This window comes from Adiantum capillus-veneris, chromosome 2 (genome assembly GCF_014529385.1).
Source record: "Adiantum capillus-veneris isolate H3 chromosome 2, ASM1452938v2, whole genome shotgun sequence".
NCBI classification, from domain to species: domain Eukaryota; kingdom Viridiplantae; phylum Streptophyta; class Polypodiopsida; order Polypodiales; family Pteridaceae; genus Adiantum; species Adiantum capillus-veneris.
The window spans coordinates 11566343-11585880 of NC_140932.1; the positions used below are offsets into that span (position 1 = coordinate 11566343).

Genomic DNA, 19538 nt, shown 5'->3' on the forward strand with positions numbered 1-19538 from the left:
GGTGGCTTCTCAATTTCCAACAAGGGGCTAAGAGAAATATTAAGCCCATGGAGAATAAGGACCGTAATAAATAACGAGCCCAACGGGAAGGAAAATGTCCAAAAGTCTCCTAAAGGAAACTCTAACAACAACAAAGCTAAGGAGAAGGGAGTTTATAAAGGCAAAAATAAACTCTCTCCTAAAGATCTTGAGCGTTATCATAAAGATAACCGTTGTTTCAAGTGTAGGGAGCAAGGGCATGCCTATTGTTCTTGTCCCCATAAGAATACACAAAATGAGCCTCCTAGAGCTACCTTGGTCAGAATCCAAGAAGAGGAAGCTCACCACAAAGGATCTCCTCTATGCCATGCTTGGGAAAAGTTAAGAGAACATGATGCTTTTATTCTCTTTGATCCTAGTTGTACTCACAAATTCATATCCACAGAGTTGGACACCAAGCTAGGGATCCAAGCCTATGAGATGGGAGATGTCCTACCCACTAATGGTGCTTTCAAGGGGCAAGAAGCCTCAGTCACTCATAATTGAGAAATTGAGGCTCCATGTCCAAAGCTATGTGGACAAGGAGGACTTCTTTATCTCTCCTCTCAAGCACGAGAATGTAATCCTAGGGGCACCATGGTTTGATCGCATGGTTGCCAATGTTAAATTTCCTGAAAGGAAAATCTACTTTAGGTTCAAGGAAAAATATATGTATATAGATGCTAAGGAGTTGGGTGACACCATACCCATTGTACATATGCCAGCTTTCACTAAGTCAATGAAGGGCTCTATTTCCATGTGCATGATTTTTGTTAAAGATTTTCAAAATGAACCTAATGCTTTAGCAAAAAAAGAAAACAATCACAAGGAACTAAAGTTATCCAATTTTCTCAAGAGATTTCAAGATGTTTTTATTGACAACATCCCTTGTGAACTACTTCCTAAACGAGGCAATGACCATGCAATTGAACTTCTTCTAGGAAGTTCACCGCCTAATAAATCTCCTTATAGAGTTTCTCAAGCTCAACAAGAGGAGACTATGTGGCAAGTGCATGAGTTAGTTGAGAAGGGCATAGTTAGGCCTAGTTCATCTCCATTTTGTTCACCCGTGTTATTAGTGCAAAATAAAGACAGCACTATCGTATGTGTGTCGACTATAGAGCACTAAATATGATCACTATCAAGAATAGGTTTCCCGTTCCATAGGTAGAAGACCTATTTGATAAGATGCAAGGGTCAACCTACTTCAGTAGGATTGACTTAAAATTGGCTACCATCAAATAAGGATAGTTGATCAAGACATTATAAAGACCGCATTTCACACTATGTTTGGTCTTTACGAATACATTGTCATGCCTTTTGTCTTGATCAATGCACCAACCACATTTAACCGCTTGATGGAGAAGCTATTCTGGCCTCACCGAACCTTTACTGGAGTCTTCTTTGATGGTATAATCATCTACTCTAATTCACTAGACGAACATAAGCAACATCTCCAGGTAATATTTCAAGTCTTACGAGAGAATAAAATTTATATTAATCTAAATAAATGGTACCTCTTAACTCATTTTCAAGTTGTAGATTAGTCCTTTAGCTCCTTGCAAAGATAGAATTTGGAAATCTCATTTGCTAACTCACTTAGCTCAGATTGAAGAACCAGGTTGCAGGCAAAGAATTGGGAGCTTGACAAGAGCTGAATTCAAGTCAAGTGGGAAAAAAGGATAACAATCTAATCTGCAAGTTAGGTTATTCAAGGCCTAGATTTTCATCATTTCAAAGGCTGCAATTAATTCTCACACTTTCAAGCTAGAGTTAATCAACTCTTGTGAGTCTAAGAGAAATCAACTGCCAAAATTACTTTGGCAAAAGCAGTCTTATCAAACCTGAGAAATTTGTTTTTGCTACTCAATACCAAAATCTGATAGGAGATAGTTTTTACAAAACTAGTCGACATGGACTCATCTCGAGCTGAGAGTTCAAGTACCGTAGAGCAAGCCAGTAGCAGTGTTAACACATGTACAAGTGCAACATAGCAAATTTTACAGCTTTATGGCTACAATGGAGATAAAGTCTTGTATACAATTTCAAAAGGCCATAAATACTGAATGAACAACAAAAGTAGCACAGGAGCCAAGATCCTATTGATCAGAGTAAAGCCATATTTAGAGAACTTCCAAATGTTCACAGACTTCAGTGGAGCCAGGTATTGCAAGCTTCAAAAAATTAACCCAAGTGTTTATCTAAAAACCTGCACAAGTCCACAAAGCATACATTTGGTGCATATCCAATCAGGATCATTGTACATGGATTACAGTGGTCAGATCTATAGTCGAGAACCGGAATTACAAGATCAGATAAATCAACCAATAGAAGCAAGTCTAAGTGGAGAACCAAGTCAAAGGAAGTACAAAAGGTCAAGATGGATCAATCTACAGCTTGATGCTTAGTGTTCTAAAAGAAAATACCGACAACTTGGCCATCACAAAAATAGAAGCTTCTTAGGCAAAGCTTTGCATGACAGAACCAGTTGAAATCCCACCAGTCATGGTGTATTTCTCAGATTGTGGACGAAAAGGTGGAGATTTTTCTGAAGGTTGTCCAAGAAACCCAAACAACAAGGATACATCAACTGCCAAGCAAGGTACAAAGAAAATTAAAAATACAAATCTTGATGTAAGTGCATTTAACTTGTCACATTTAATGCAATTAGATGATTCCACATTATTGTTTGAAGCACCGATAAAAACACTGCAAGTTCAAAATTAGCATAAAGATGCACAAACACCTAGAAAGCTTAAAATTGATTCTTTGAACAACAAATTCTGCATGAATTTAGTCAAGGTGTCTAGATATCACCGAAGTTGAAAAGAATGTTAGACTTGCAAATGATTCTGTATCCACTTCCACAAGTGTGCAATCATTCACAAGTTTAAGGGACACATCAAATAGAATGATGCTAGCATTATATGGTACACATAATTCATATGCACACTATGTGGACCAAAAAGGGCAACTGTACAAAAGGATCAACCAGTGTTTGAACGGCCCCACACATACCAGCTCATAGAAGTGCGTCCAATGATAGATGAGAAAGGATGGTTCATTTCAGAGGAAAAAATCTATTATAGCCCATCCTCTCTAGATCTGAAGGATATTACCTGAGTGAATCCAGAAATCTATTTAGAGCCAAACTCTACTCCATCAGAAATCAACCTTCGATGTTGTGAGTAAACGAGCATATACTTTGACCAAAACAGTCGTAGATATAGATGAGAGTCTAGCATCTATGATGTCTTGGGTCCTGAAACCACAGAAGCTCATATCATTAGGAGACCCATGGGATAGACAATATCAGGGCAAAGATAATGCTATCTACAACTTGACTTGGGAAATAATTTTTCATGTTTCACGAAGATACATAGGAAACTATGCAGAAGGTTTACATATCCCACACATCAACAGTGCTACCCAAAGTGTACCTTCAGAGTCCCAAAAGGTGAGACTCAACCAGTCAAACAATTTTGAGCTCTCACAATGAAGCAGGCTATAGTGATCACCCTAGGAAGGGGGGAACTGCAAATTCATCAAGCTCAGCTCTAGCACCAGAAAATGCTACACTAGTTAGAAGCCCAAGAACTTCTAGCCAGTAGACCCCTTCAAAGAAAAAACCATTGGAAGACCATATGGTTGTTGGAAGTTTTACATTGATCCAGATCCACTCAGAATATGTAGACAAATTCTTCTATGAAGATCATCAGGGACAAAAGTTTTAGTTAATCTCCACAAGTCAGAGTAAAAAACTGACAAATCCCATAGTGTTCAAGCAATTGCATGAGACCAAGCTCACATATGGACATCGAGATGCAAATGGCAATGATTCTCAGCAGGTTCATGACCTTGTGCAAGCCCCTACGGATGCTAAACTTGAAGTCAAGGACTATCTAAAGATGATGCAAAGCCTCAAGCTGCCAGATAGGATGACAAAAAAGTCAAAATCAATAAGAGCTAAAGTCCAAAAGGCTACACAAAGGTCACCACCAAACTCTCCTCCAAAGAGACAGATTCTACCAGAAAGCACAATGGATCTTCTAAGATCAAAAGTTACTCAAATGCAGGAACACAATGCTCAACAATTGCAAGAAAAAGGTTCAGTATTACAACAAAACAAGCCAACATCAACGGAAGCAGGTAATCAAAGCAAAGAGAATGCAAATAAAGTTCAACCAAGTTCAATCAAGTGCAACATTGTTGGTAAAAACAAAGAAAAGCTGTCAAGTGAAGTAAAGCTAGATTTTTAGTTAGACAAGAACCTCATGTCTATTCGCACTTGGAAAAGATGTGGCCAACCATAGCTGGAAAATGCTCCTGAATCCGTGAGCATATTAGGAGACAAACGAGCAGAATGCTGGGAAATGATCTCCACCGCCATTGAAGTAAGTTCACAATCATATGAGCTCAATTCCACGTGATCACAGTAAAGGATATGCCAGAAGACATCGTAATGGGAATGCCAATGTCCCAGAAGATGTTAGAGATACAGAATTCAATGAAGATGCAGTCTTCAGAAGCAACAAAGAATAAAGACCAACACTGATCACTCGCGGATGACAACACAAAGTCCTCAAGCACATTAAAAATGGAGACTCATATCAAAGTAGACTTACAGAAGATGATTCCTCTCCATCGAACATAACTTCAAAAGAGCTTAAAGCAACTCAGGCAATAGCAAATGCAGATCAAACAGAGCAAAGAGCAACCATGATAGCTATTGAGCAGAGAATTCCATCAAAGCTAGAAGTAAAGAAGGACGGGGTTGCAGACAACCACGAAGCAACAGGAAGTCCAAAGCTCAATCGCTCATTGCGAACAGAACCAACTATTGTAAGTCAGATTGCAACAAAAAGTCTCAAGCTACCCTCCATATTGACACAATTAGATCAAGATGAGACCATGGAAAAAGTTGGACAAAGATCTTCAATAGAGCCAAAATTTCCAGATTCAGAGTTGCAGAATCTAGAAGGAACAAAGATCAAAATTGCAGACAAAGGTGAACCTAAAGTGGAACTTCCACCGATTAGCAAAGAAGATGTGCCAGCATATACCTCTACATCAAAGAAACCTCATGAATCAGCTTCTTCAAGCAAAATAGGCTTTCAAAACCTCAAATAAATTGCCGACCCAACGAAAACCTCTAAGGAGACACCCAGAAAAACAAAGATATTTCAGCCAAAGTACTCAAGAAAGCAAAGGAAAGTCAAGCAAGTGTTTGTTCAGAGAAGTTCAGTCAAAGTCAATGATCCGGTTTGGATTAAAGACGAGAAATTAACACAAAAAGACAGACACATGGGATGGATAGCATCACACTGGAGCTTAAAGGAATAAGAGTACTATGGAGGTAACATACAGATATGGGTGCCAAAACCGTAGGTTAGGGCATATGAAGTAACGTCAAGTCCCTCCCAATAAAGAAGGCCCACAAGGTATCAACCTCGACAATATCCTAGGATATCTAAGAAGTAGGTATACAATAGAACAACATTGAAAGAGGCTAAAGTCTACCACAACTCACAAGAGGATAGAGAACAAAGATGGATCTCAAAGAATGTTCTTCTTGGACAAGGATTCTACACAGGGTATACAAAGATTTGGCTACCATTCAACCACAAGCCAACTGCAACTACACTAGACTTGCATGAAGATCTCAAGAACTCAACAAGACCTAGAGTAAACCAAAGTCAACAAAGGAGCTAGAAAGGTCCTCAAAAGATTTGGATTCCTAAGTCTTCCAATGCTCCTAGTCAAAAGCCAAATGACGACAGTGAACAAAGGCCTACAACAACATCAAAGACTTCTATCAACAAGCCTAATTGGAGAATCAAACAACCAATGGAGTCTTCACAGTCAAAGAAGGACAACCCAACCAACGCGAATGTAGATTTGAAGATGATAAACAGGTATGGCAAAAAAAACCTTCAATGCCAACTTTGTCCTTCACTAATCCTCTTTTTGACGATTCAAGCTTACTTTTACCTGAAGAAATATTTGTAGTAAGCTCAAGAATGTGAAAAGTCAAGTTGCCAGGGTGCAAAAAACACTCTTTAACATAGTCAGAGTCGGGCTTTTGAGCCATAAAATGAGCAAACCATTAGTCCCATATCTTAAGTCATATTAAACTCTGTTCTAAGAGTCGTAGTTATTAGGCTTACGCTCGAGCTGGAAGAGTTGAGCATATCTAAAGTCATGTCGCTCATGCTGGATGAGATGAGCATAAGAGTCAAAGTCTATTAACTTATAATTGGTGGAGTGTCGTAGAGTTCAACACTCACGCACAATGCACAATAAAATGAAAGCACATATCCTCGTCAACAAAAACCATTCTGAAAGAGGTGCCAGCTTGCAAAGCTATGTCATATGCTTTTATAGCTACACCATCTTTCTGAAGAATGCTTCTTGCACAACATATTGTTTCGCATGCATTTCTGTGTATGCATAAATAGGATGTCCCATCATTGGACATATGCATTAGATACTCTTTTTTGCTTCCACCTATTCACCTTGAGTGGACTACAACAGGAAAATCAATGTTCCATCATGCTACCCTTTCATATTTGCTGCCTTTTTAATTCCATATCTATCAGCAAATAATCCTTGAGTACTTATTAATATTTCCCATGCTAATAAGTACTCCACTAATGCGTATATCCTAAAGACACTTTTTTCCCACTGGGTTTTTTCTCTTTGGTTATCCAGGTATTAGACCCTAATTTAGAACCTCATCATTCTACTTTCCTTGTACATACTTTTCATAAATAAATAGCAACCTCATCATGATGCTATTACAACAGACAAATGCAACATCATCTCTCACATCAGACATATTCGAAACCAATGAAGATGCTGCAGAAAATTGAACTCATCCTCAACAAATCCAATGACAAAATGAAGATCATCCAATCAACAACCAATCAAAACCTTCCATACCCTCCAAGGAAACTTTTCAACAGTGCCCAGGAATGGGCACTAAAATAGGAAGGGGAGAATGTTAACTGAGTCAACGTCAGTTAATAGAAGCTGCTAAAGACCGAATACGTAGGAATGCACATCGAAGATCAAAGTGAAGAAGGAGTAAAGATTGGAGCTACACATTTTTTACATTTTCCCAAAATGGTCACGTATTGTAAATTCCCGATTTATTTCAAGCCATTGTAATATTTTAATGTGTTACGGGATCAATGGGAGTTCCAAGTTGTAAAGAACAGGTCAGCTACTGTACTTAGGTTGCAGATACAATAACTTGGAGTCTCAAAGGTCTTGGGCGCCGGACATTACACATTTTAGACCTTGGATAAGGTATAAAAGCCAAATTTGTAAGGATTTTATTAAATTTTTGGATAATAGAAATGCAGTGTGAGCTAATGACGCTCACTCCTCTCCTTCTCGCACTTCCTACTCCCTCCCTGGTTGTCACATTGCAGTCGCATTTGTTGCATTGCCACCGTAGGTAAGAGCTCTACTCATTGACGTAAGCCATTCACATTATCTTGGAGATTTTGCCGTCACCGACCCGCGGCCTAATATCATCATAACTAGGAATTTACATGTTCAAATAAAAAACTAAGCATAGACGGGGTATTGGGGCATCATTGCTAAGCATTTAGATGCATTCTGCATTGAAAACGACTAGGTCAAAAATCCACTGCTGTTAATAATCACGATATTAGAACTTGACCTAAAGTGGGGTTTGAGGACATAGACATGTGTGCTTAGGTCTTATAAGCTTGTCCTGGAAGTTTCCTTACGTTTGGATGTCGTTTGATGCTGTAACGGATGTGAACTGTTTGTCGATGAGCGATTGGCTTTTGGTGATTTCAGTCACTTGAGTGTAGCTTGAGTTAGATACGAGTTGTTAGCTATTTTCCAAGAGATTGACAACCTCTTGTAGCCTCTATGCACTAGTCTAGTCAGCTTCGTCCCATGGTTTGACAAATTAATCATGGTTCTCACTAATACTGCAATAAGATAGATGGTGAGGCTAGACATGCATCCCACAACGGTCGAGAGTGAATGCGGTTTCCATAGCAACTCACAATCATCTATCTTCAATGATAGATGAGTACGCTATTGATCCCGATTTTAGAGATGTGCTTTCAGCCCTTGCACTAGGGAAAAAAGATGAACCATTTACCTTATAAGATGGTTATCTTCTCTATGGAAATAGACTATGTGTTACTAACTCGCTACGTTAGAAAGTAATGTATGAATCTCATGCTCCTCCTTATGCAGGGAATAGAGGGATTCAGTCTATCCTAAAAGGGATAGAAACATATTTCTATTGGCCTGCCATGAAAGCAAACATACAAGCATATGTTCTAAATGTGTGGTATGCCAAAAGACGAAGTTTGATAGACGGAGCAACCTAGATTGCTTCAACCTTTTCCAATCCCTAATTCACCAATGGAAGAGCATATCCATGGATTTTATCTTTGGATTACCTAAGTCTATCCATTGGAATACAGAAATATGGACGATCTTAGACAGGTTCAACAAACAAGCTCATTTTATACATGTCCAAAAGACTATCAAAGCCCATCAAATGGCAACCCTCTTCACATCACAAATCTTCAATTACCATGGCTTGCCAATGTCCATGGTGTCCGATAGAGATCCTAGAATGACCAATAATTTCTAAAAGGGTCTCTTTGAAAATTTAGGGACAAGGCGAAACTTTTCTGCGGCCTATCACTCTCAAACGGATTGCCAAAGTGAAATAACTAACCTAACAATTCTTGATCTGCTAAAAGCCTACGTAACGGAGGGTTAATTTTATTTACGAGTTAATCAATTCGTGTGTTTTGGCTAAAGGTGATGCTTTTTTGAGTTTATAGAAGATGGATTTCACTCATATGTATGCTCTCTAAGGTAGCGTTGTGGTATGTGAAATAAGTACCGAGGGAAGGAGAGAGAATAACGATTAGATGGAGAGAGAAAAACATACTTGTGAAAGAGAGATAGGATCAAAGTGTGAGAGTACCGATAACGAGAGAGAGAGAGAGAGAGAGAGAGAGAGAGAGAGAGAGAGAGAGAGAGAGACAGAGAGTGGGAGATGAGGGGGAGAGAGGATCCTAGAGAAAAGATACGTTCAAAATGAAAAATGTTCGGCTCAAGTTTGGGCAAGAAGGTTCTCAAGACGGCTCAAATTATTTCATTGAGTAAATATCTCACATTTTAATTGAGATGAAAGTGGAGTGAAGTGAAAGTGGAGTTTTGCTGTGAAGGAGGAGGAGTAGAAGAAGAGAATATATTGTGTGAGTGTGTGTGTGTGTGGGCACGTTTTCTTGTCGTGTGTGTGTGTGTGTGTGTGTGTGTGTGTGTGTGTGTGTGTGTGTGTGTGTGTCTTTACCTGCATGAGATATTTAGTGTGATTATCCCTCTCAAATTTAGAGTTTGCTTGTTCTTATGCGTATGAAAAGGTTCCAAAGCCGGGTCCACAAATAATGTTTTCCGAGCCCTAAGAGAGGCAGTTAGTGGTGGTTACTCATTGCATTATTAGATGCTTATAATATTCATAAGGGAATAATAATCATAGTGACAAATCATGCACGCTCCACTTTAAAATCTAGTGGTGGACTAGTAGATGATTATAATATTCAAAGGGGCATAATAGTCATATTGACAAATCATCCATATATTATTGCACGCTCCACTTAAGCAGTTAGCATATGCTTTTTGAGAAGTGGGACCCCTCATGTCACGAACACATTCCACTCTTCCATCACTATCAAATTCGTTTTGAGACCATGCTGCTTTAGCCTATATAAATGTTACAAGGCAGGCAGCATATACAACACAAGTGACTTGGAGGTGCCAATCAAGAGAGATTTTTTTTTCCCCCGTACTTATATAATGCCTGTAGGATATGCAACTACTAGTAATGAGGTAGTTGGTAAAATCCATGAAGAGCTTCACAAACTCCCCCCTAACACACCCCTTGAAGAAAAGAAGTTGTTTACACAGAGCGAGCATGACACAAACAAGGCGATCCGGATGTTCAACCACCTTAATCGCACTCGCAACACCGGAGACCAGGAACTCAATGAAGCCTTTGAGACAATGCAAGAAGCTCTGGGCAAGTGGGAGACATGGGGATACATAGACAGCTCTCAGAGGGCTGCTTTGCAGGCGGAGATTGACCATTTGCTTGTTTGCAAACGCACAATCAACCTGGTCGACATCTCTGGCTCTAATGTGGTAGAAGGTTGAGGCAAGATTTAAATAATTATGCACTAATTGAATTTTGGCAGCATAACGGCGTGAAAAATTCAAACAAAGAAAATCCCCATTCCATACTTGCTTCCGTGAAAGCTTGCCTAACTTTTGTGTATACATGAACCCATGATTATTTTTCCAAACAACGAACAAAAAGCATGATCATATTCACAAGCAATCAAAATTTTGGCAGCATAACGGCGTGAAAATTCAAACAAAAAAATCCCCATTCCATACTTGCTTCCGTGCAGCAGCCCAATGCTCACGGGAAGAAGAAATTACATACGCAAAAAAACATGTGTTGGTATATTACTTTGGTAAATCCAAATCTCTCAACTAACTTCTATCTAGCATAATAAATATGGAATCATGGCTGAATTGACAAGGACGATCAACACCAACAACATGTCTTCAATAATACCAAAAAAGTGGCACCCAAACACCATGGTCACATGTCGTCCCATACAAATCAAAAACTAGAAAACACCATAGATAATACCAATGTTGATGTCAATCAAGGGCAGTGTGATCCAGGCTCATATTGTTTCCAATCAATCTCCTCATCGCTATTTGCATCAATTGCTGGAATAGCACGTACACATGGAGCCTTGAAGTGTGAAAGATGTTGCTGGAAGACCTCTGGATCACTATCTATGCATAGACAGTGTCTAGACAACTCAACACAAACATGGCCCAAGCCACCACATCTAGAAAAGATATCAACAATGTAGGTGTGCTCCGCAGTAAATGTCCGCACGAGCCAGCTAAAAAAAGAAAAAAACATGCGCATTTTTATTTTATGTAACATAGTGTAATAATGCATAGTAAGAAGCATATATTCTTACCAAAAGAAGTCAAGGCTACAGTCAACGGCACCTCTAAGAGCGCATCCTCCAATGTACTCTCTGTCCGCATGCTCCACTAGTATTTCGGACTTGGCATCGAAAGAGTTGTTGTCCACGCTCTCTCCATCTCGTCGATCGTAGATAGGACATTGACCTTTATGATAAAACAATCCTAACAATATTGTTTCCACCTACAAAGTACAATTAGAATGTGATTTTATTGAAGAAAACTATGAGCATGCTTTTCAATCAACAAATAAATCTACTTACTCTCTCAATCTCAATGGTCTTTCGCACATAACCATCGGGGATCAAAATAAAGATGGTGTGCATCATTTTGAATCCCATCTCAATGGCATGGCTAGACATAGTGGCAAAGTGATTAGTGGAGCTTAAGGTGATGTACACCCATTGTTTGCCACATACTTAGAAGCTATTATGGCCACTTTCTTACTTAATTTTCGAGAGAATTGATTCCATGGAGGGACTTGCATATTACATATTGTTAATTTAATTAAAGTTCCAAAACTATCATAGACTACCCATTGTGGTTTTGAAGAATGTATACCTCGTTCTCCAAAAAGTTTTCAACTTTAAAACTTGCTGGAAAATCCACAAACAAAATAGAGGCCACTTTACTGCTCTTTTCCCCATCAACATGGGCTGAATGAAGAAAATCCAAGATCCTGCATAGGATCAAATACATGTGTTTCAAACATTCACCATACACACCACACATAGTCAGTCTTTCTTCTCACACGTGTTTACCATTTCTCATCATCGAGAAAAATTTTGTAATCATCTAGCATGTTGCCAATAACGGTCACATCATAATCTATGGAAGGCACTGCATAATCAGAAAATAGAATATTACATCAAGAAATGTTGAGTAGACAAAAAGTGAAAGCTAGATATCTATCTTTACAAGCAAGTTTAAATGTGGAGCCTTCAGCACCTTTTTTGTTCTTTTTGGGAGACTTCATGGACTTCTTGGATTTTACAAAATCCAATTGCTTCTTTATAGAGGAGATTGTACTATTGTTTACTCTGTTCGAAGAGGTGGCCTTCTTGGGAGCTGAGCCAATCTCCTCAATACCATTTTCATTTCTTTCAAGAACATGCTCTAAAGCAAACAAAAATATGTTTCTCACATATGTTTAATATGAGAACTTTAACAATTTTGTAGTTTTTATGAATGCCAAAAAATAACCTTTATATAAGTTCCCTTCTTCATGTGGGTAGGTGCCTCGAGTGTAATCTATCCACCAAGGGCAATACTCAATTTTCCAATCAATCAAACCATAATCTCTCATCCATAGTGGATACATACACTCCTCACAAGAGAGGTCCCTCCAACTTTCAACAACAACTGGCAACTTCTCCAACAAAATTTGATCGTAAAGCTGAATTAGCCATCTACATAAAATGTAGTCAACTTTATTTGAGCTCTTTTACCAAGTGACTTATTTATTATACAAACTCTAAGTACAAAAAAGAATTACAACCATAAAGATATCAATTGTATTACCTGAATAACACTCTCCTCGAGGATTCCATAAGCTATGGAATTTTTTCATCAGACTCGTTTGTGTTGATCTTACTCCAAAGCTCCACAAAAGCTTTATCAATGTGCTCCCTCAATCGGTGATGAAACCATGCTTCAAAGCCCTCCAGCATTTCTTCAATCATTTTCCCTTTGATCCTCAAGAATTGCTTCAAGATACTTCCCCAATACCACTCTTTACGCAAGTACATATTAAATTTCATTGCACTAGTATAACACTCAGAAGTAACATCATTTACACAGCAATGCATCAACGAGTGCAATATTCCCTTTTTCCTATACAATTAACAACAAACAAACCATAAATGCATTGATTCATTTGATGATTTCATGTGTATTTTTTATCCAAAGATTATTACCTCTCTGGTGATATTTTAGAAGTTGCCAAAGAGTAGACCTTGTCTCTTGTAAGGCCCACTTGATCCTTTTCTCTTATCCAATTGAAGTTAAATAACAAAGAGAAGAACCCCTAGCCATTGGCGGGGTTGGAAATGGCCAACATCTATGTCGCATTAGCACGAAATCAAGTCATATTAATTTTTCAATCCAATAAATCAAATTCAAACATGAATGGTGAGAAGAGAAAATGTTTACCTTATAAGCTCTTTCTTTGAATATTTTTTCTACTTTTTCTTGAGCAACCATTTCCTTTTCTGGTAGTGAAATCGAGGGATCATTGATCTCTTGCATTTCTTTGATAAGAGACAAGTCAAAGTCTTCCTTTTGTAGAGCAAGTGAAAAAAAAGAAATATTTTACAAAATTATGCCAAGCTTTATATATTACATAAAAAGTGTACTTTAAGGCAAAAAAATATACCTTCCCTATGAGCATTGCCAATAAAAGAGCAGGAGAATTGTACCAACTCCCTTAAGATGCCTTCTTCTCACAAGCAAGCTCTACCTCTATCCATCGAACCCAATCTTGGGGAAAGTCTTTCAGTAAAGAATCTTTTGCTTGCCACAGCCAGTTTTTGGAACAAGAAGATCTCCTGTCCAAAATTTGTGCCGCACAGTGGCTCTACCAATCCTAAACCACAATATCTTAAAATTAATGGTGGCAATAGAATGACATCGATAAAGAAATATCTTTAAAAACAACAAATGAGCCTACTCATTTTGAGAGCGCAAAGCTAGCATAAGCTCCCCCTTTGCACTTCTATCAACATAGACAAATTGACACTTGACAGAACAATGTCTCCACTTTATCATCGAAAATTCTACAATGACAAAAAGGAAAATTAGAAAGCATAGAGTAATACAAGCCAACTTTTCATTAAACAAAAAACAAATCACTTACGTGTTTTTTTTAAGCGCATCCAAGTTTTCAAATGGTGATTGACATCCCAAACAATAAGTTTTTTTCCCCTTAAGTCTTCCCACTCAAGGGGAAGGGAATTATCAATCATCGCTTATTTCTCCCCAAAGAGGCCCCCATTCATCTTTGTCTAAGCCGAAAACATATGTTGATCATGTCCTGGCTTCTTAAATGACACAAGAAATGAAGCTCCAAGCACACTGTATCCAGACATCTCAAACCTTTTCACCAAGCCCTCAGTGCCTAGACCCACCGCTCTAATGGCTTCATTTTCCATCAATCTGTAGAGAGGAATGCGAGGAGGTTCCCCACTTCTCTTTACAATAAAACCCTCTACAATCTCCTCCAATATTCGACCATGAACATCCTTTCCAAACACTGTTGGATGATCGACAGGTTTAGCAACAATTTTCATTGCTTCAGACACGCTTTGGGCTACCAATTCACCTTGTGTAGCATGAATATCTATGAGCTCCTCTTCTTCATGCACATCAATCAATATATCCTCTTCTTCATGCACATCACCCAAAATATCCTCCTTTTGACGGACAATGGAAGAAGCAATGGAAGATCGTGCATTGGCCCTATGTCGTGTAGTGCCAGACCTTAATGTGTATCCTACTCCTAAAAGCAATAAAAAATAAGAACACAACTTAGTGAGTATGTGGAGACGAATAAAAAGAACACAAAATAGCTTAATGTAGTTGAACTTACTTTGAGAGATACCTGTCCTGGCACGTTTAGATGGTGTACAAACCATAATCTATCAACCATAAACAACAAAAATCTTCTTAGCAAAGATAATATAAATATAAACTTCAAAATTTCGGTAGCAAAACAGCCTAAAATGCAAGTGTAATGTGTGTGTGTATGAATGAGTGTCACTGTGTGTGTGTATGTGTGCATGCAAGTGTGTGTGTGTGTGTGTGTGTTTACCTACACTTGCCCGATCCAATGGAGGAGGTCCAATAGCTCACCATGCCTTTCAAGGCATGGGGAGCTCCAATGGAGCTCCTATTGGACCTCCTCTGTTGGATCAGGCGAGCGCGCACAGGTAAAAACACACACACAAACGTGAGTAGAAAACGTGCACACACACACACACACACACACACACACACACACACACACACACACACACACACTCACACAATACCTTATCTTCTTCTACTCCTCCTTCTTCACAACAAAACTCCACTTTCACTTCATTCCACTTTCATCTAAATTAAAATGTGTGACACACACACACAAACAGTAAAAATAATACATTGTGTATTTACACAAACAAACTACACACACACACACACACACACACAGATATACACAAATGGATGCATATATATAATTTTACTAAAAAAACACTACGTTTTTTACACACACACACACATAGCCATATATTAAAAAAATGTTGTTGTGGTATAAACACTCACACTCACACACACACACACACACACACATATATGATTGTATGTGTTTGTGTGTAAAAAATGTATGTGTTTGTGTTTGTGTGAGAATTAGCGATTAGGCAAAACGCAATCAGGCACAAAAACTAGGTGCACAGTCATATACACAGTCATATACACACACACACAAGAAACAAAAGGTAAAACGTAGAAAATTTTTTAATTAAGTTTTATACACACACACACACACACACACTTATATACTGTTCATTGGTTATATTTAATTGAAGAAAAACTTTCAAAAAAGAAAAACAAAACACACCCCCCCCTTTTTTTAGGCTGGACCATACTAGGTCTAAAAACTTTCTACCTACCAATCTTTCACTTTCATTAACCTTCACGACTTTTATTAACCTTCACTTCATCTTCAACTTTCATTAACCTTCACCACCTTCAAGTAATCCACCGCAGTTTTCTCGCATCTCCACCCTGTAATCTTTTGCTTGAGAGAATATGTCCAACATGAAAGTGACAATAACTTGAAAGGTTGGTGGTCAGATAGTCAACCATGAGATTTAGTTGAAGGGAAACTCATTGTTGCTTAGTGCTTACTATTTGCAGAGTTTGCTACCTCCATCTTGCCATTTTCAATCACTATCTGCTCTTATTGAAAGTGATTGTGGCCTAGCAACCGTCTTATTACAACCACAGCGGGATATTGAAGGTCATCAGCATTTCTTAATAGATGGATCTTTGTCGAGCTTGTTTGAGCTGTTTCATTCAGACACATTTATACAGTTATTTGACAGTGAGAAAGAAAATGATAAAGAGATATCAGAAGATGTTTTAAGCATTGTGCATCTTGAAAGTAGCGGTGACGATATAGGACAAATCAAAACTCAGTCAATCGTCATTTGTATTCAACAAAATCCAAGGGAAAAAAAGTTAAATGATCTGTTAACATTATGTGGAGCTCCTTTGCAAGTTGTTGAGCTTCCACAACATTATGATGGAAATTTGTGCTTTGAGTTGCTTGCGACTCAGGATAAAACAAAACGAATGTCAGGGATGGAACAACACTTTGATGGACACTTGTGGACTCACCCATCTGTTACAACCATGGCAATAGCATGCACAATTTGTCTAAGCCACTGTTTGGGATGCATGTAGTGCAATTATTCAACATGTCCTCATTATATTAAAGAACAAGAAATTAATAGTAGAGATTTTCATGGATATTTGGACAGACAAGTCAAGAAGGACTACCTTTCAATGGAAGAGAAAACAAAATAACTTGTCATTATTGTCAGAAGGTTGTTACTTGTGTTGCTACTTGTCCCTATAAAATCTATTATGTTTTGCCTAAAGATGGTACAATGTTGCGACTGGCAATACATGTTGGTAAACATTGTCATAATGTTAAGGCAGTAACCTCTAGGGATGCTATTTTAAGAGTGTGGAAACTGGTAGGTGCAGTACAAAAAATTGAAAAGGGTGGCCCAAGAAAAATTCAAATGTTGGTGGCTCAACAACTTGTGCTCAACTCCTTGATTGGTGAGGAAGCTGAAGTTACATCCGATGTACAATTCAATGATTTTCTGAAAGAAATGATGCCACTTGCTCAAAGAAAAGGTAAGAGAAACTCAATTTTGTTCCTTGAATTTGTTAATTTTTAAACTATTATGGATTTAACTTTCTTGTGATGCATTATGTAGGTTTTCTTCAATTGTTTCAAAGGAGAGGAAGAGTCAAAGTGTTGTTATTGGAGATGGATATGATAATATTTTGTTGCTTCAAAAAAAGTGCATGTTTCCTTTTTTCCATGGGAGTAGATTTCCTGGACAGGGTGAAGAGGATGACAAGTGCTTCCTATTTAAAATGTCCACTAAGGGACCAGGTTCTGGGATTGATATAGTAAATCGGATGAAAAGAACTGAAACTAGTGACTTAAGAAATGCGTGGGTACATTTTGATTTTACCCATAGAATAGATGGATGGGCAACAATGTCATGCTCACTTTATGATCCAAGGTAATATTTAAATATCTCGTATTTTTTATCATTAAATAAAAAAAATGTGTGAAAATGTTTATGTTGAATATCTTGCAGCATACAATCACTGCAAATAATTTCTATATGTGATACTAAAGAGGAGGATACAAATTGACCATGAAAGCATCAAGTGGTTCACACAACAAAGTGATTTGAAGGGTCGCAAGGCCAGGTGGGCTGAGATTCTTCAGGAGTATGATGCCAAGCTACGATATCGCAAAGGGCAGTACAATGTAGTGGTTGATGCTCTCAGCCGAATGCCAGAGATCAACTCTCTCCTTTTCACGGAATTGCGGAGTGAGTTTTTGGAATCTCTCAAAGGTAAGTGCGAGCATGATACTACATACTCCAAGGTGTGGAGCTATGTTAGAAAGAGGGATCCTTCTCACTCCAATGTTGGTAGTGGTTTTTTTTCCTCCACACCCAGTTCTCCTCTTTCGAGTGATGAACTGCAGAGATGGAAGAATTTTTCCATAGATAATGGGTACCTACTCCGCAAGGGGAGAGTGTGTGTACAGACGGAAGCGGACATTCGGCGCCAAATTCTTAATGAATATCACGATAGTCCAAGTGCAGGGCACCCGGGAATTAAGAAAACTTATGCACTCGTAAGACGACAGTTTTACTGGCCAGGTTTGCATGGGTATGTTCAAGACTATGTCTTGCATTGCCAAAAATGTCAAATTAATAAAGCAGAGCGCCTGAAAGCAGGAGGACTCTTACATCCTTTAGAGATTCCCAATGGCAAATGGGAAAGTATCTCCATGGATTTTATTGTGGGTTTACCAACCACTATTCAAGGACATGACTCGGTGTGGGTGGTCGTAGACCTGTTGACTAAACTTTGTCGGTTTATTCCAACCAAGTCAACCATTAAGACTCCAGAATTAGCTAAGTTATTTGTGGACAATCTTTACAGGTTGTATGGATTGCCAAGTAACATTGTGAGTGATCGTGATCCCAAGTTTAACAGTCATTTTTGGAGGGCTGTTTTTAAACAATTGGGTACACAACTTAATTTAAGTACGGCTGATCACCCTGAAACAGATGGTCAAACTGAACGAGTCAACCAAGTGCTAGAGGATATGCTACGAGCATACGTTAGCAAGAAGCAATCCGATTGGGAAGATTATCTTCCTATTCTTGAGTTTGCATATAATAGTGCTAAGCATGTTACAACTGGTTTAGTCCATTCATGCTTATGTATGGTTTTCAACCTAGATCACCAGTGACGGTGGGGTTGGCAACTGAAAAGATCTAACAGGTCAAGGTGTTCCTCCAAGATCATATGGAAATGTTGAGACTTGCTCATCAAAATGTTCCACAAGCACAGGATCGGTATAAGAAGTATGCTGATGAGAAACGTCGGCAAGTTACCTTCACGGAAGGGGAAGAGGTATTTTTGCGTGTGCCAGAGCATTGAGAAAGTCTGAAGACACCAGTGACGGTGGGGTTGGCAACTGAAAAGATCTAACAGGTCAAGGTGTTCCTCCAAGATCATATGGAAATGCTGAGACTTGCTCATCAAAATGTTCGACAAGCACAGGATCGGTATAAGAAGTATGCTGATGAGAAACGTCGGCAAGTTACCTTCACGAAAGGGGAAGAGGTATTTTTGCGTGTGCCAGAGCATTGAGAAAGTCTGAAGACTGGGCCTACACCCAAATTATCTCCACGTTATTGTGGGCCATTCAAGATACTCAAGCACGTTATAGATAGGGCCTACAAAATTGAGTTACCTGCGCACTCTCGTGTCCATCCGGTATTTCATGTAAGTCGTTTACGTAAACGCTTGCATGGGGACGACAATGTTATCGGCCAGTAGATATTGGTTGATTTCACTGAACCTCCCATTCCACCGCATGAACCTGAACGCATTTTAGATTTTCATGAACTCCGTACTCGTCATCATGTACTTAGTCAAGCTTTAGTCAAGTGGAAAGATCGCCCTGAAGAGGGTGCCACTTGGGAAAACATTAGTGTTCTTAAGAAGAAATTCCCCACTTTTGTTTTCGAGGACGAAAACCCTTCTCCAAGGGGGAGTAATGTCAGGCCAAGGGCCAACCAAGGGGTCACGGACTCGGCCAAGGGCCGGCTGCCAGTGGGAAGGGGTCC

At 38.8% G+C, this 19538-nt stretch overlaps 1 pseudogene; it reads right to left on the minus strand.

Annotated features, from left to right (window-relative positions):
* Positions 1–11356: 11356 nt before the first annotated feature.
* LOC147462371 (uncharacterized) lies at positions 11357–12312 on the minus strand (annotated as a pseudogene).
* Positions 12313–19538: the final 7226 nt, after the last annotated feature.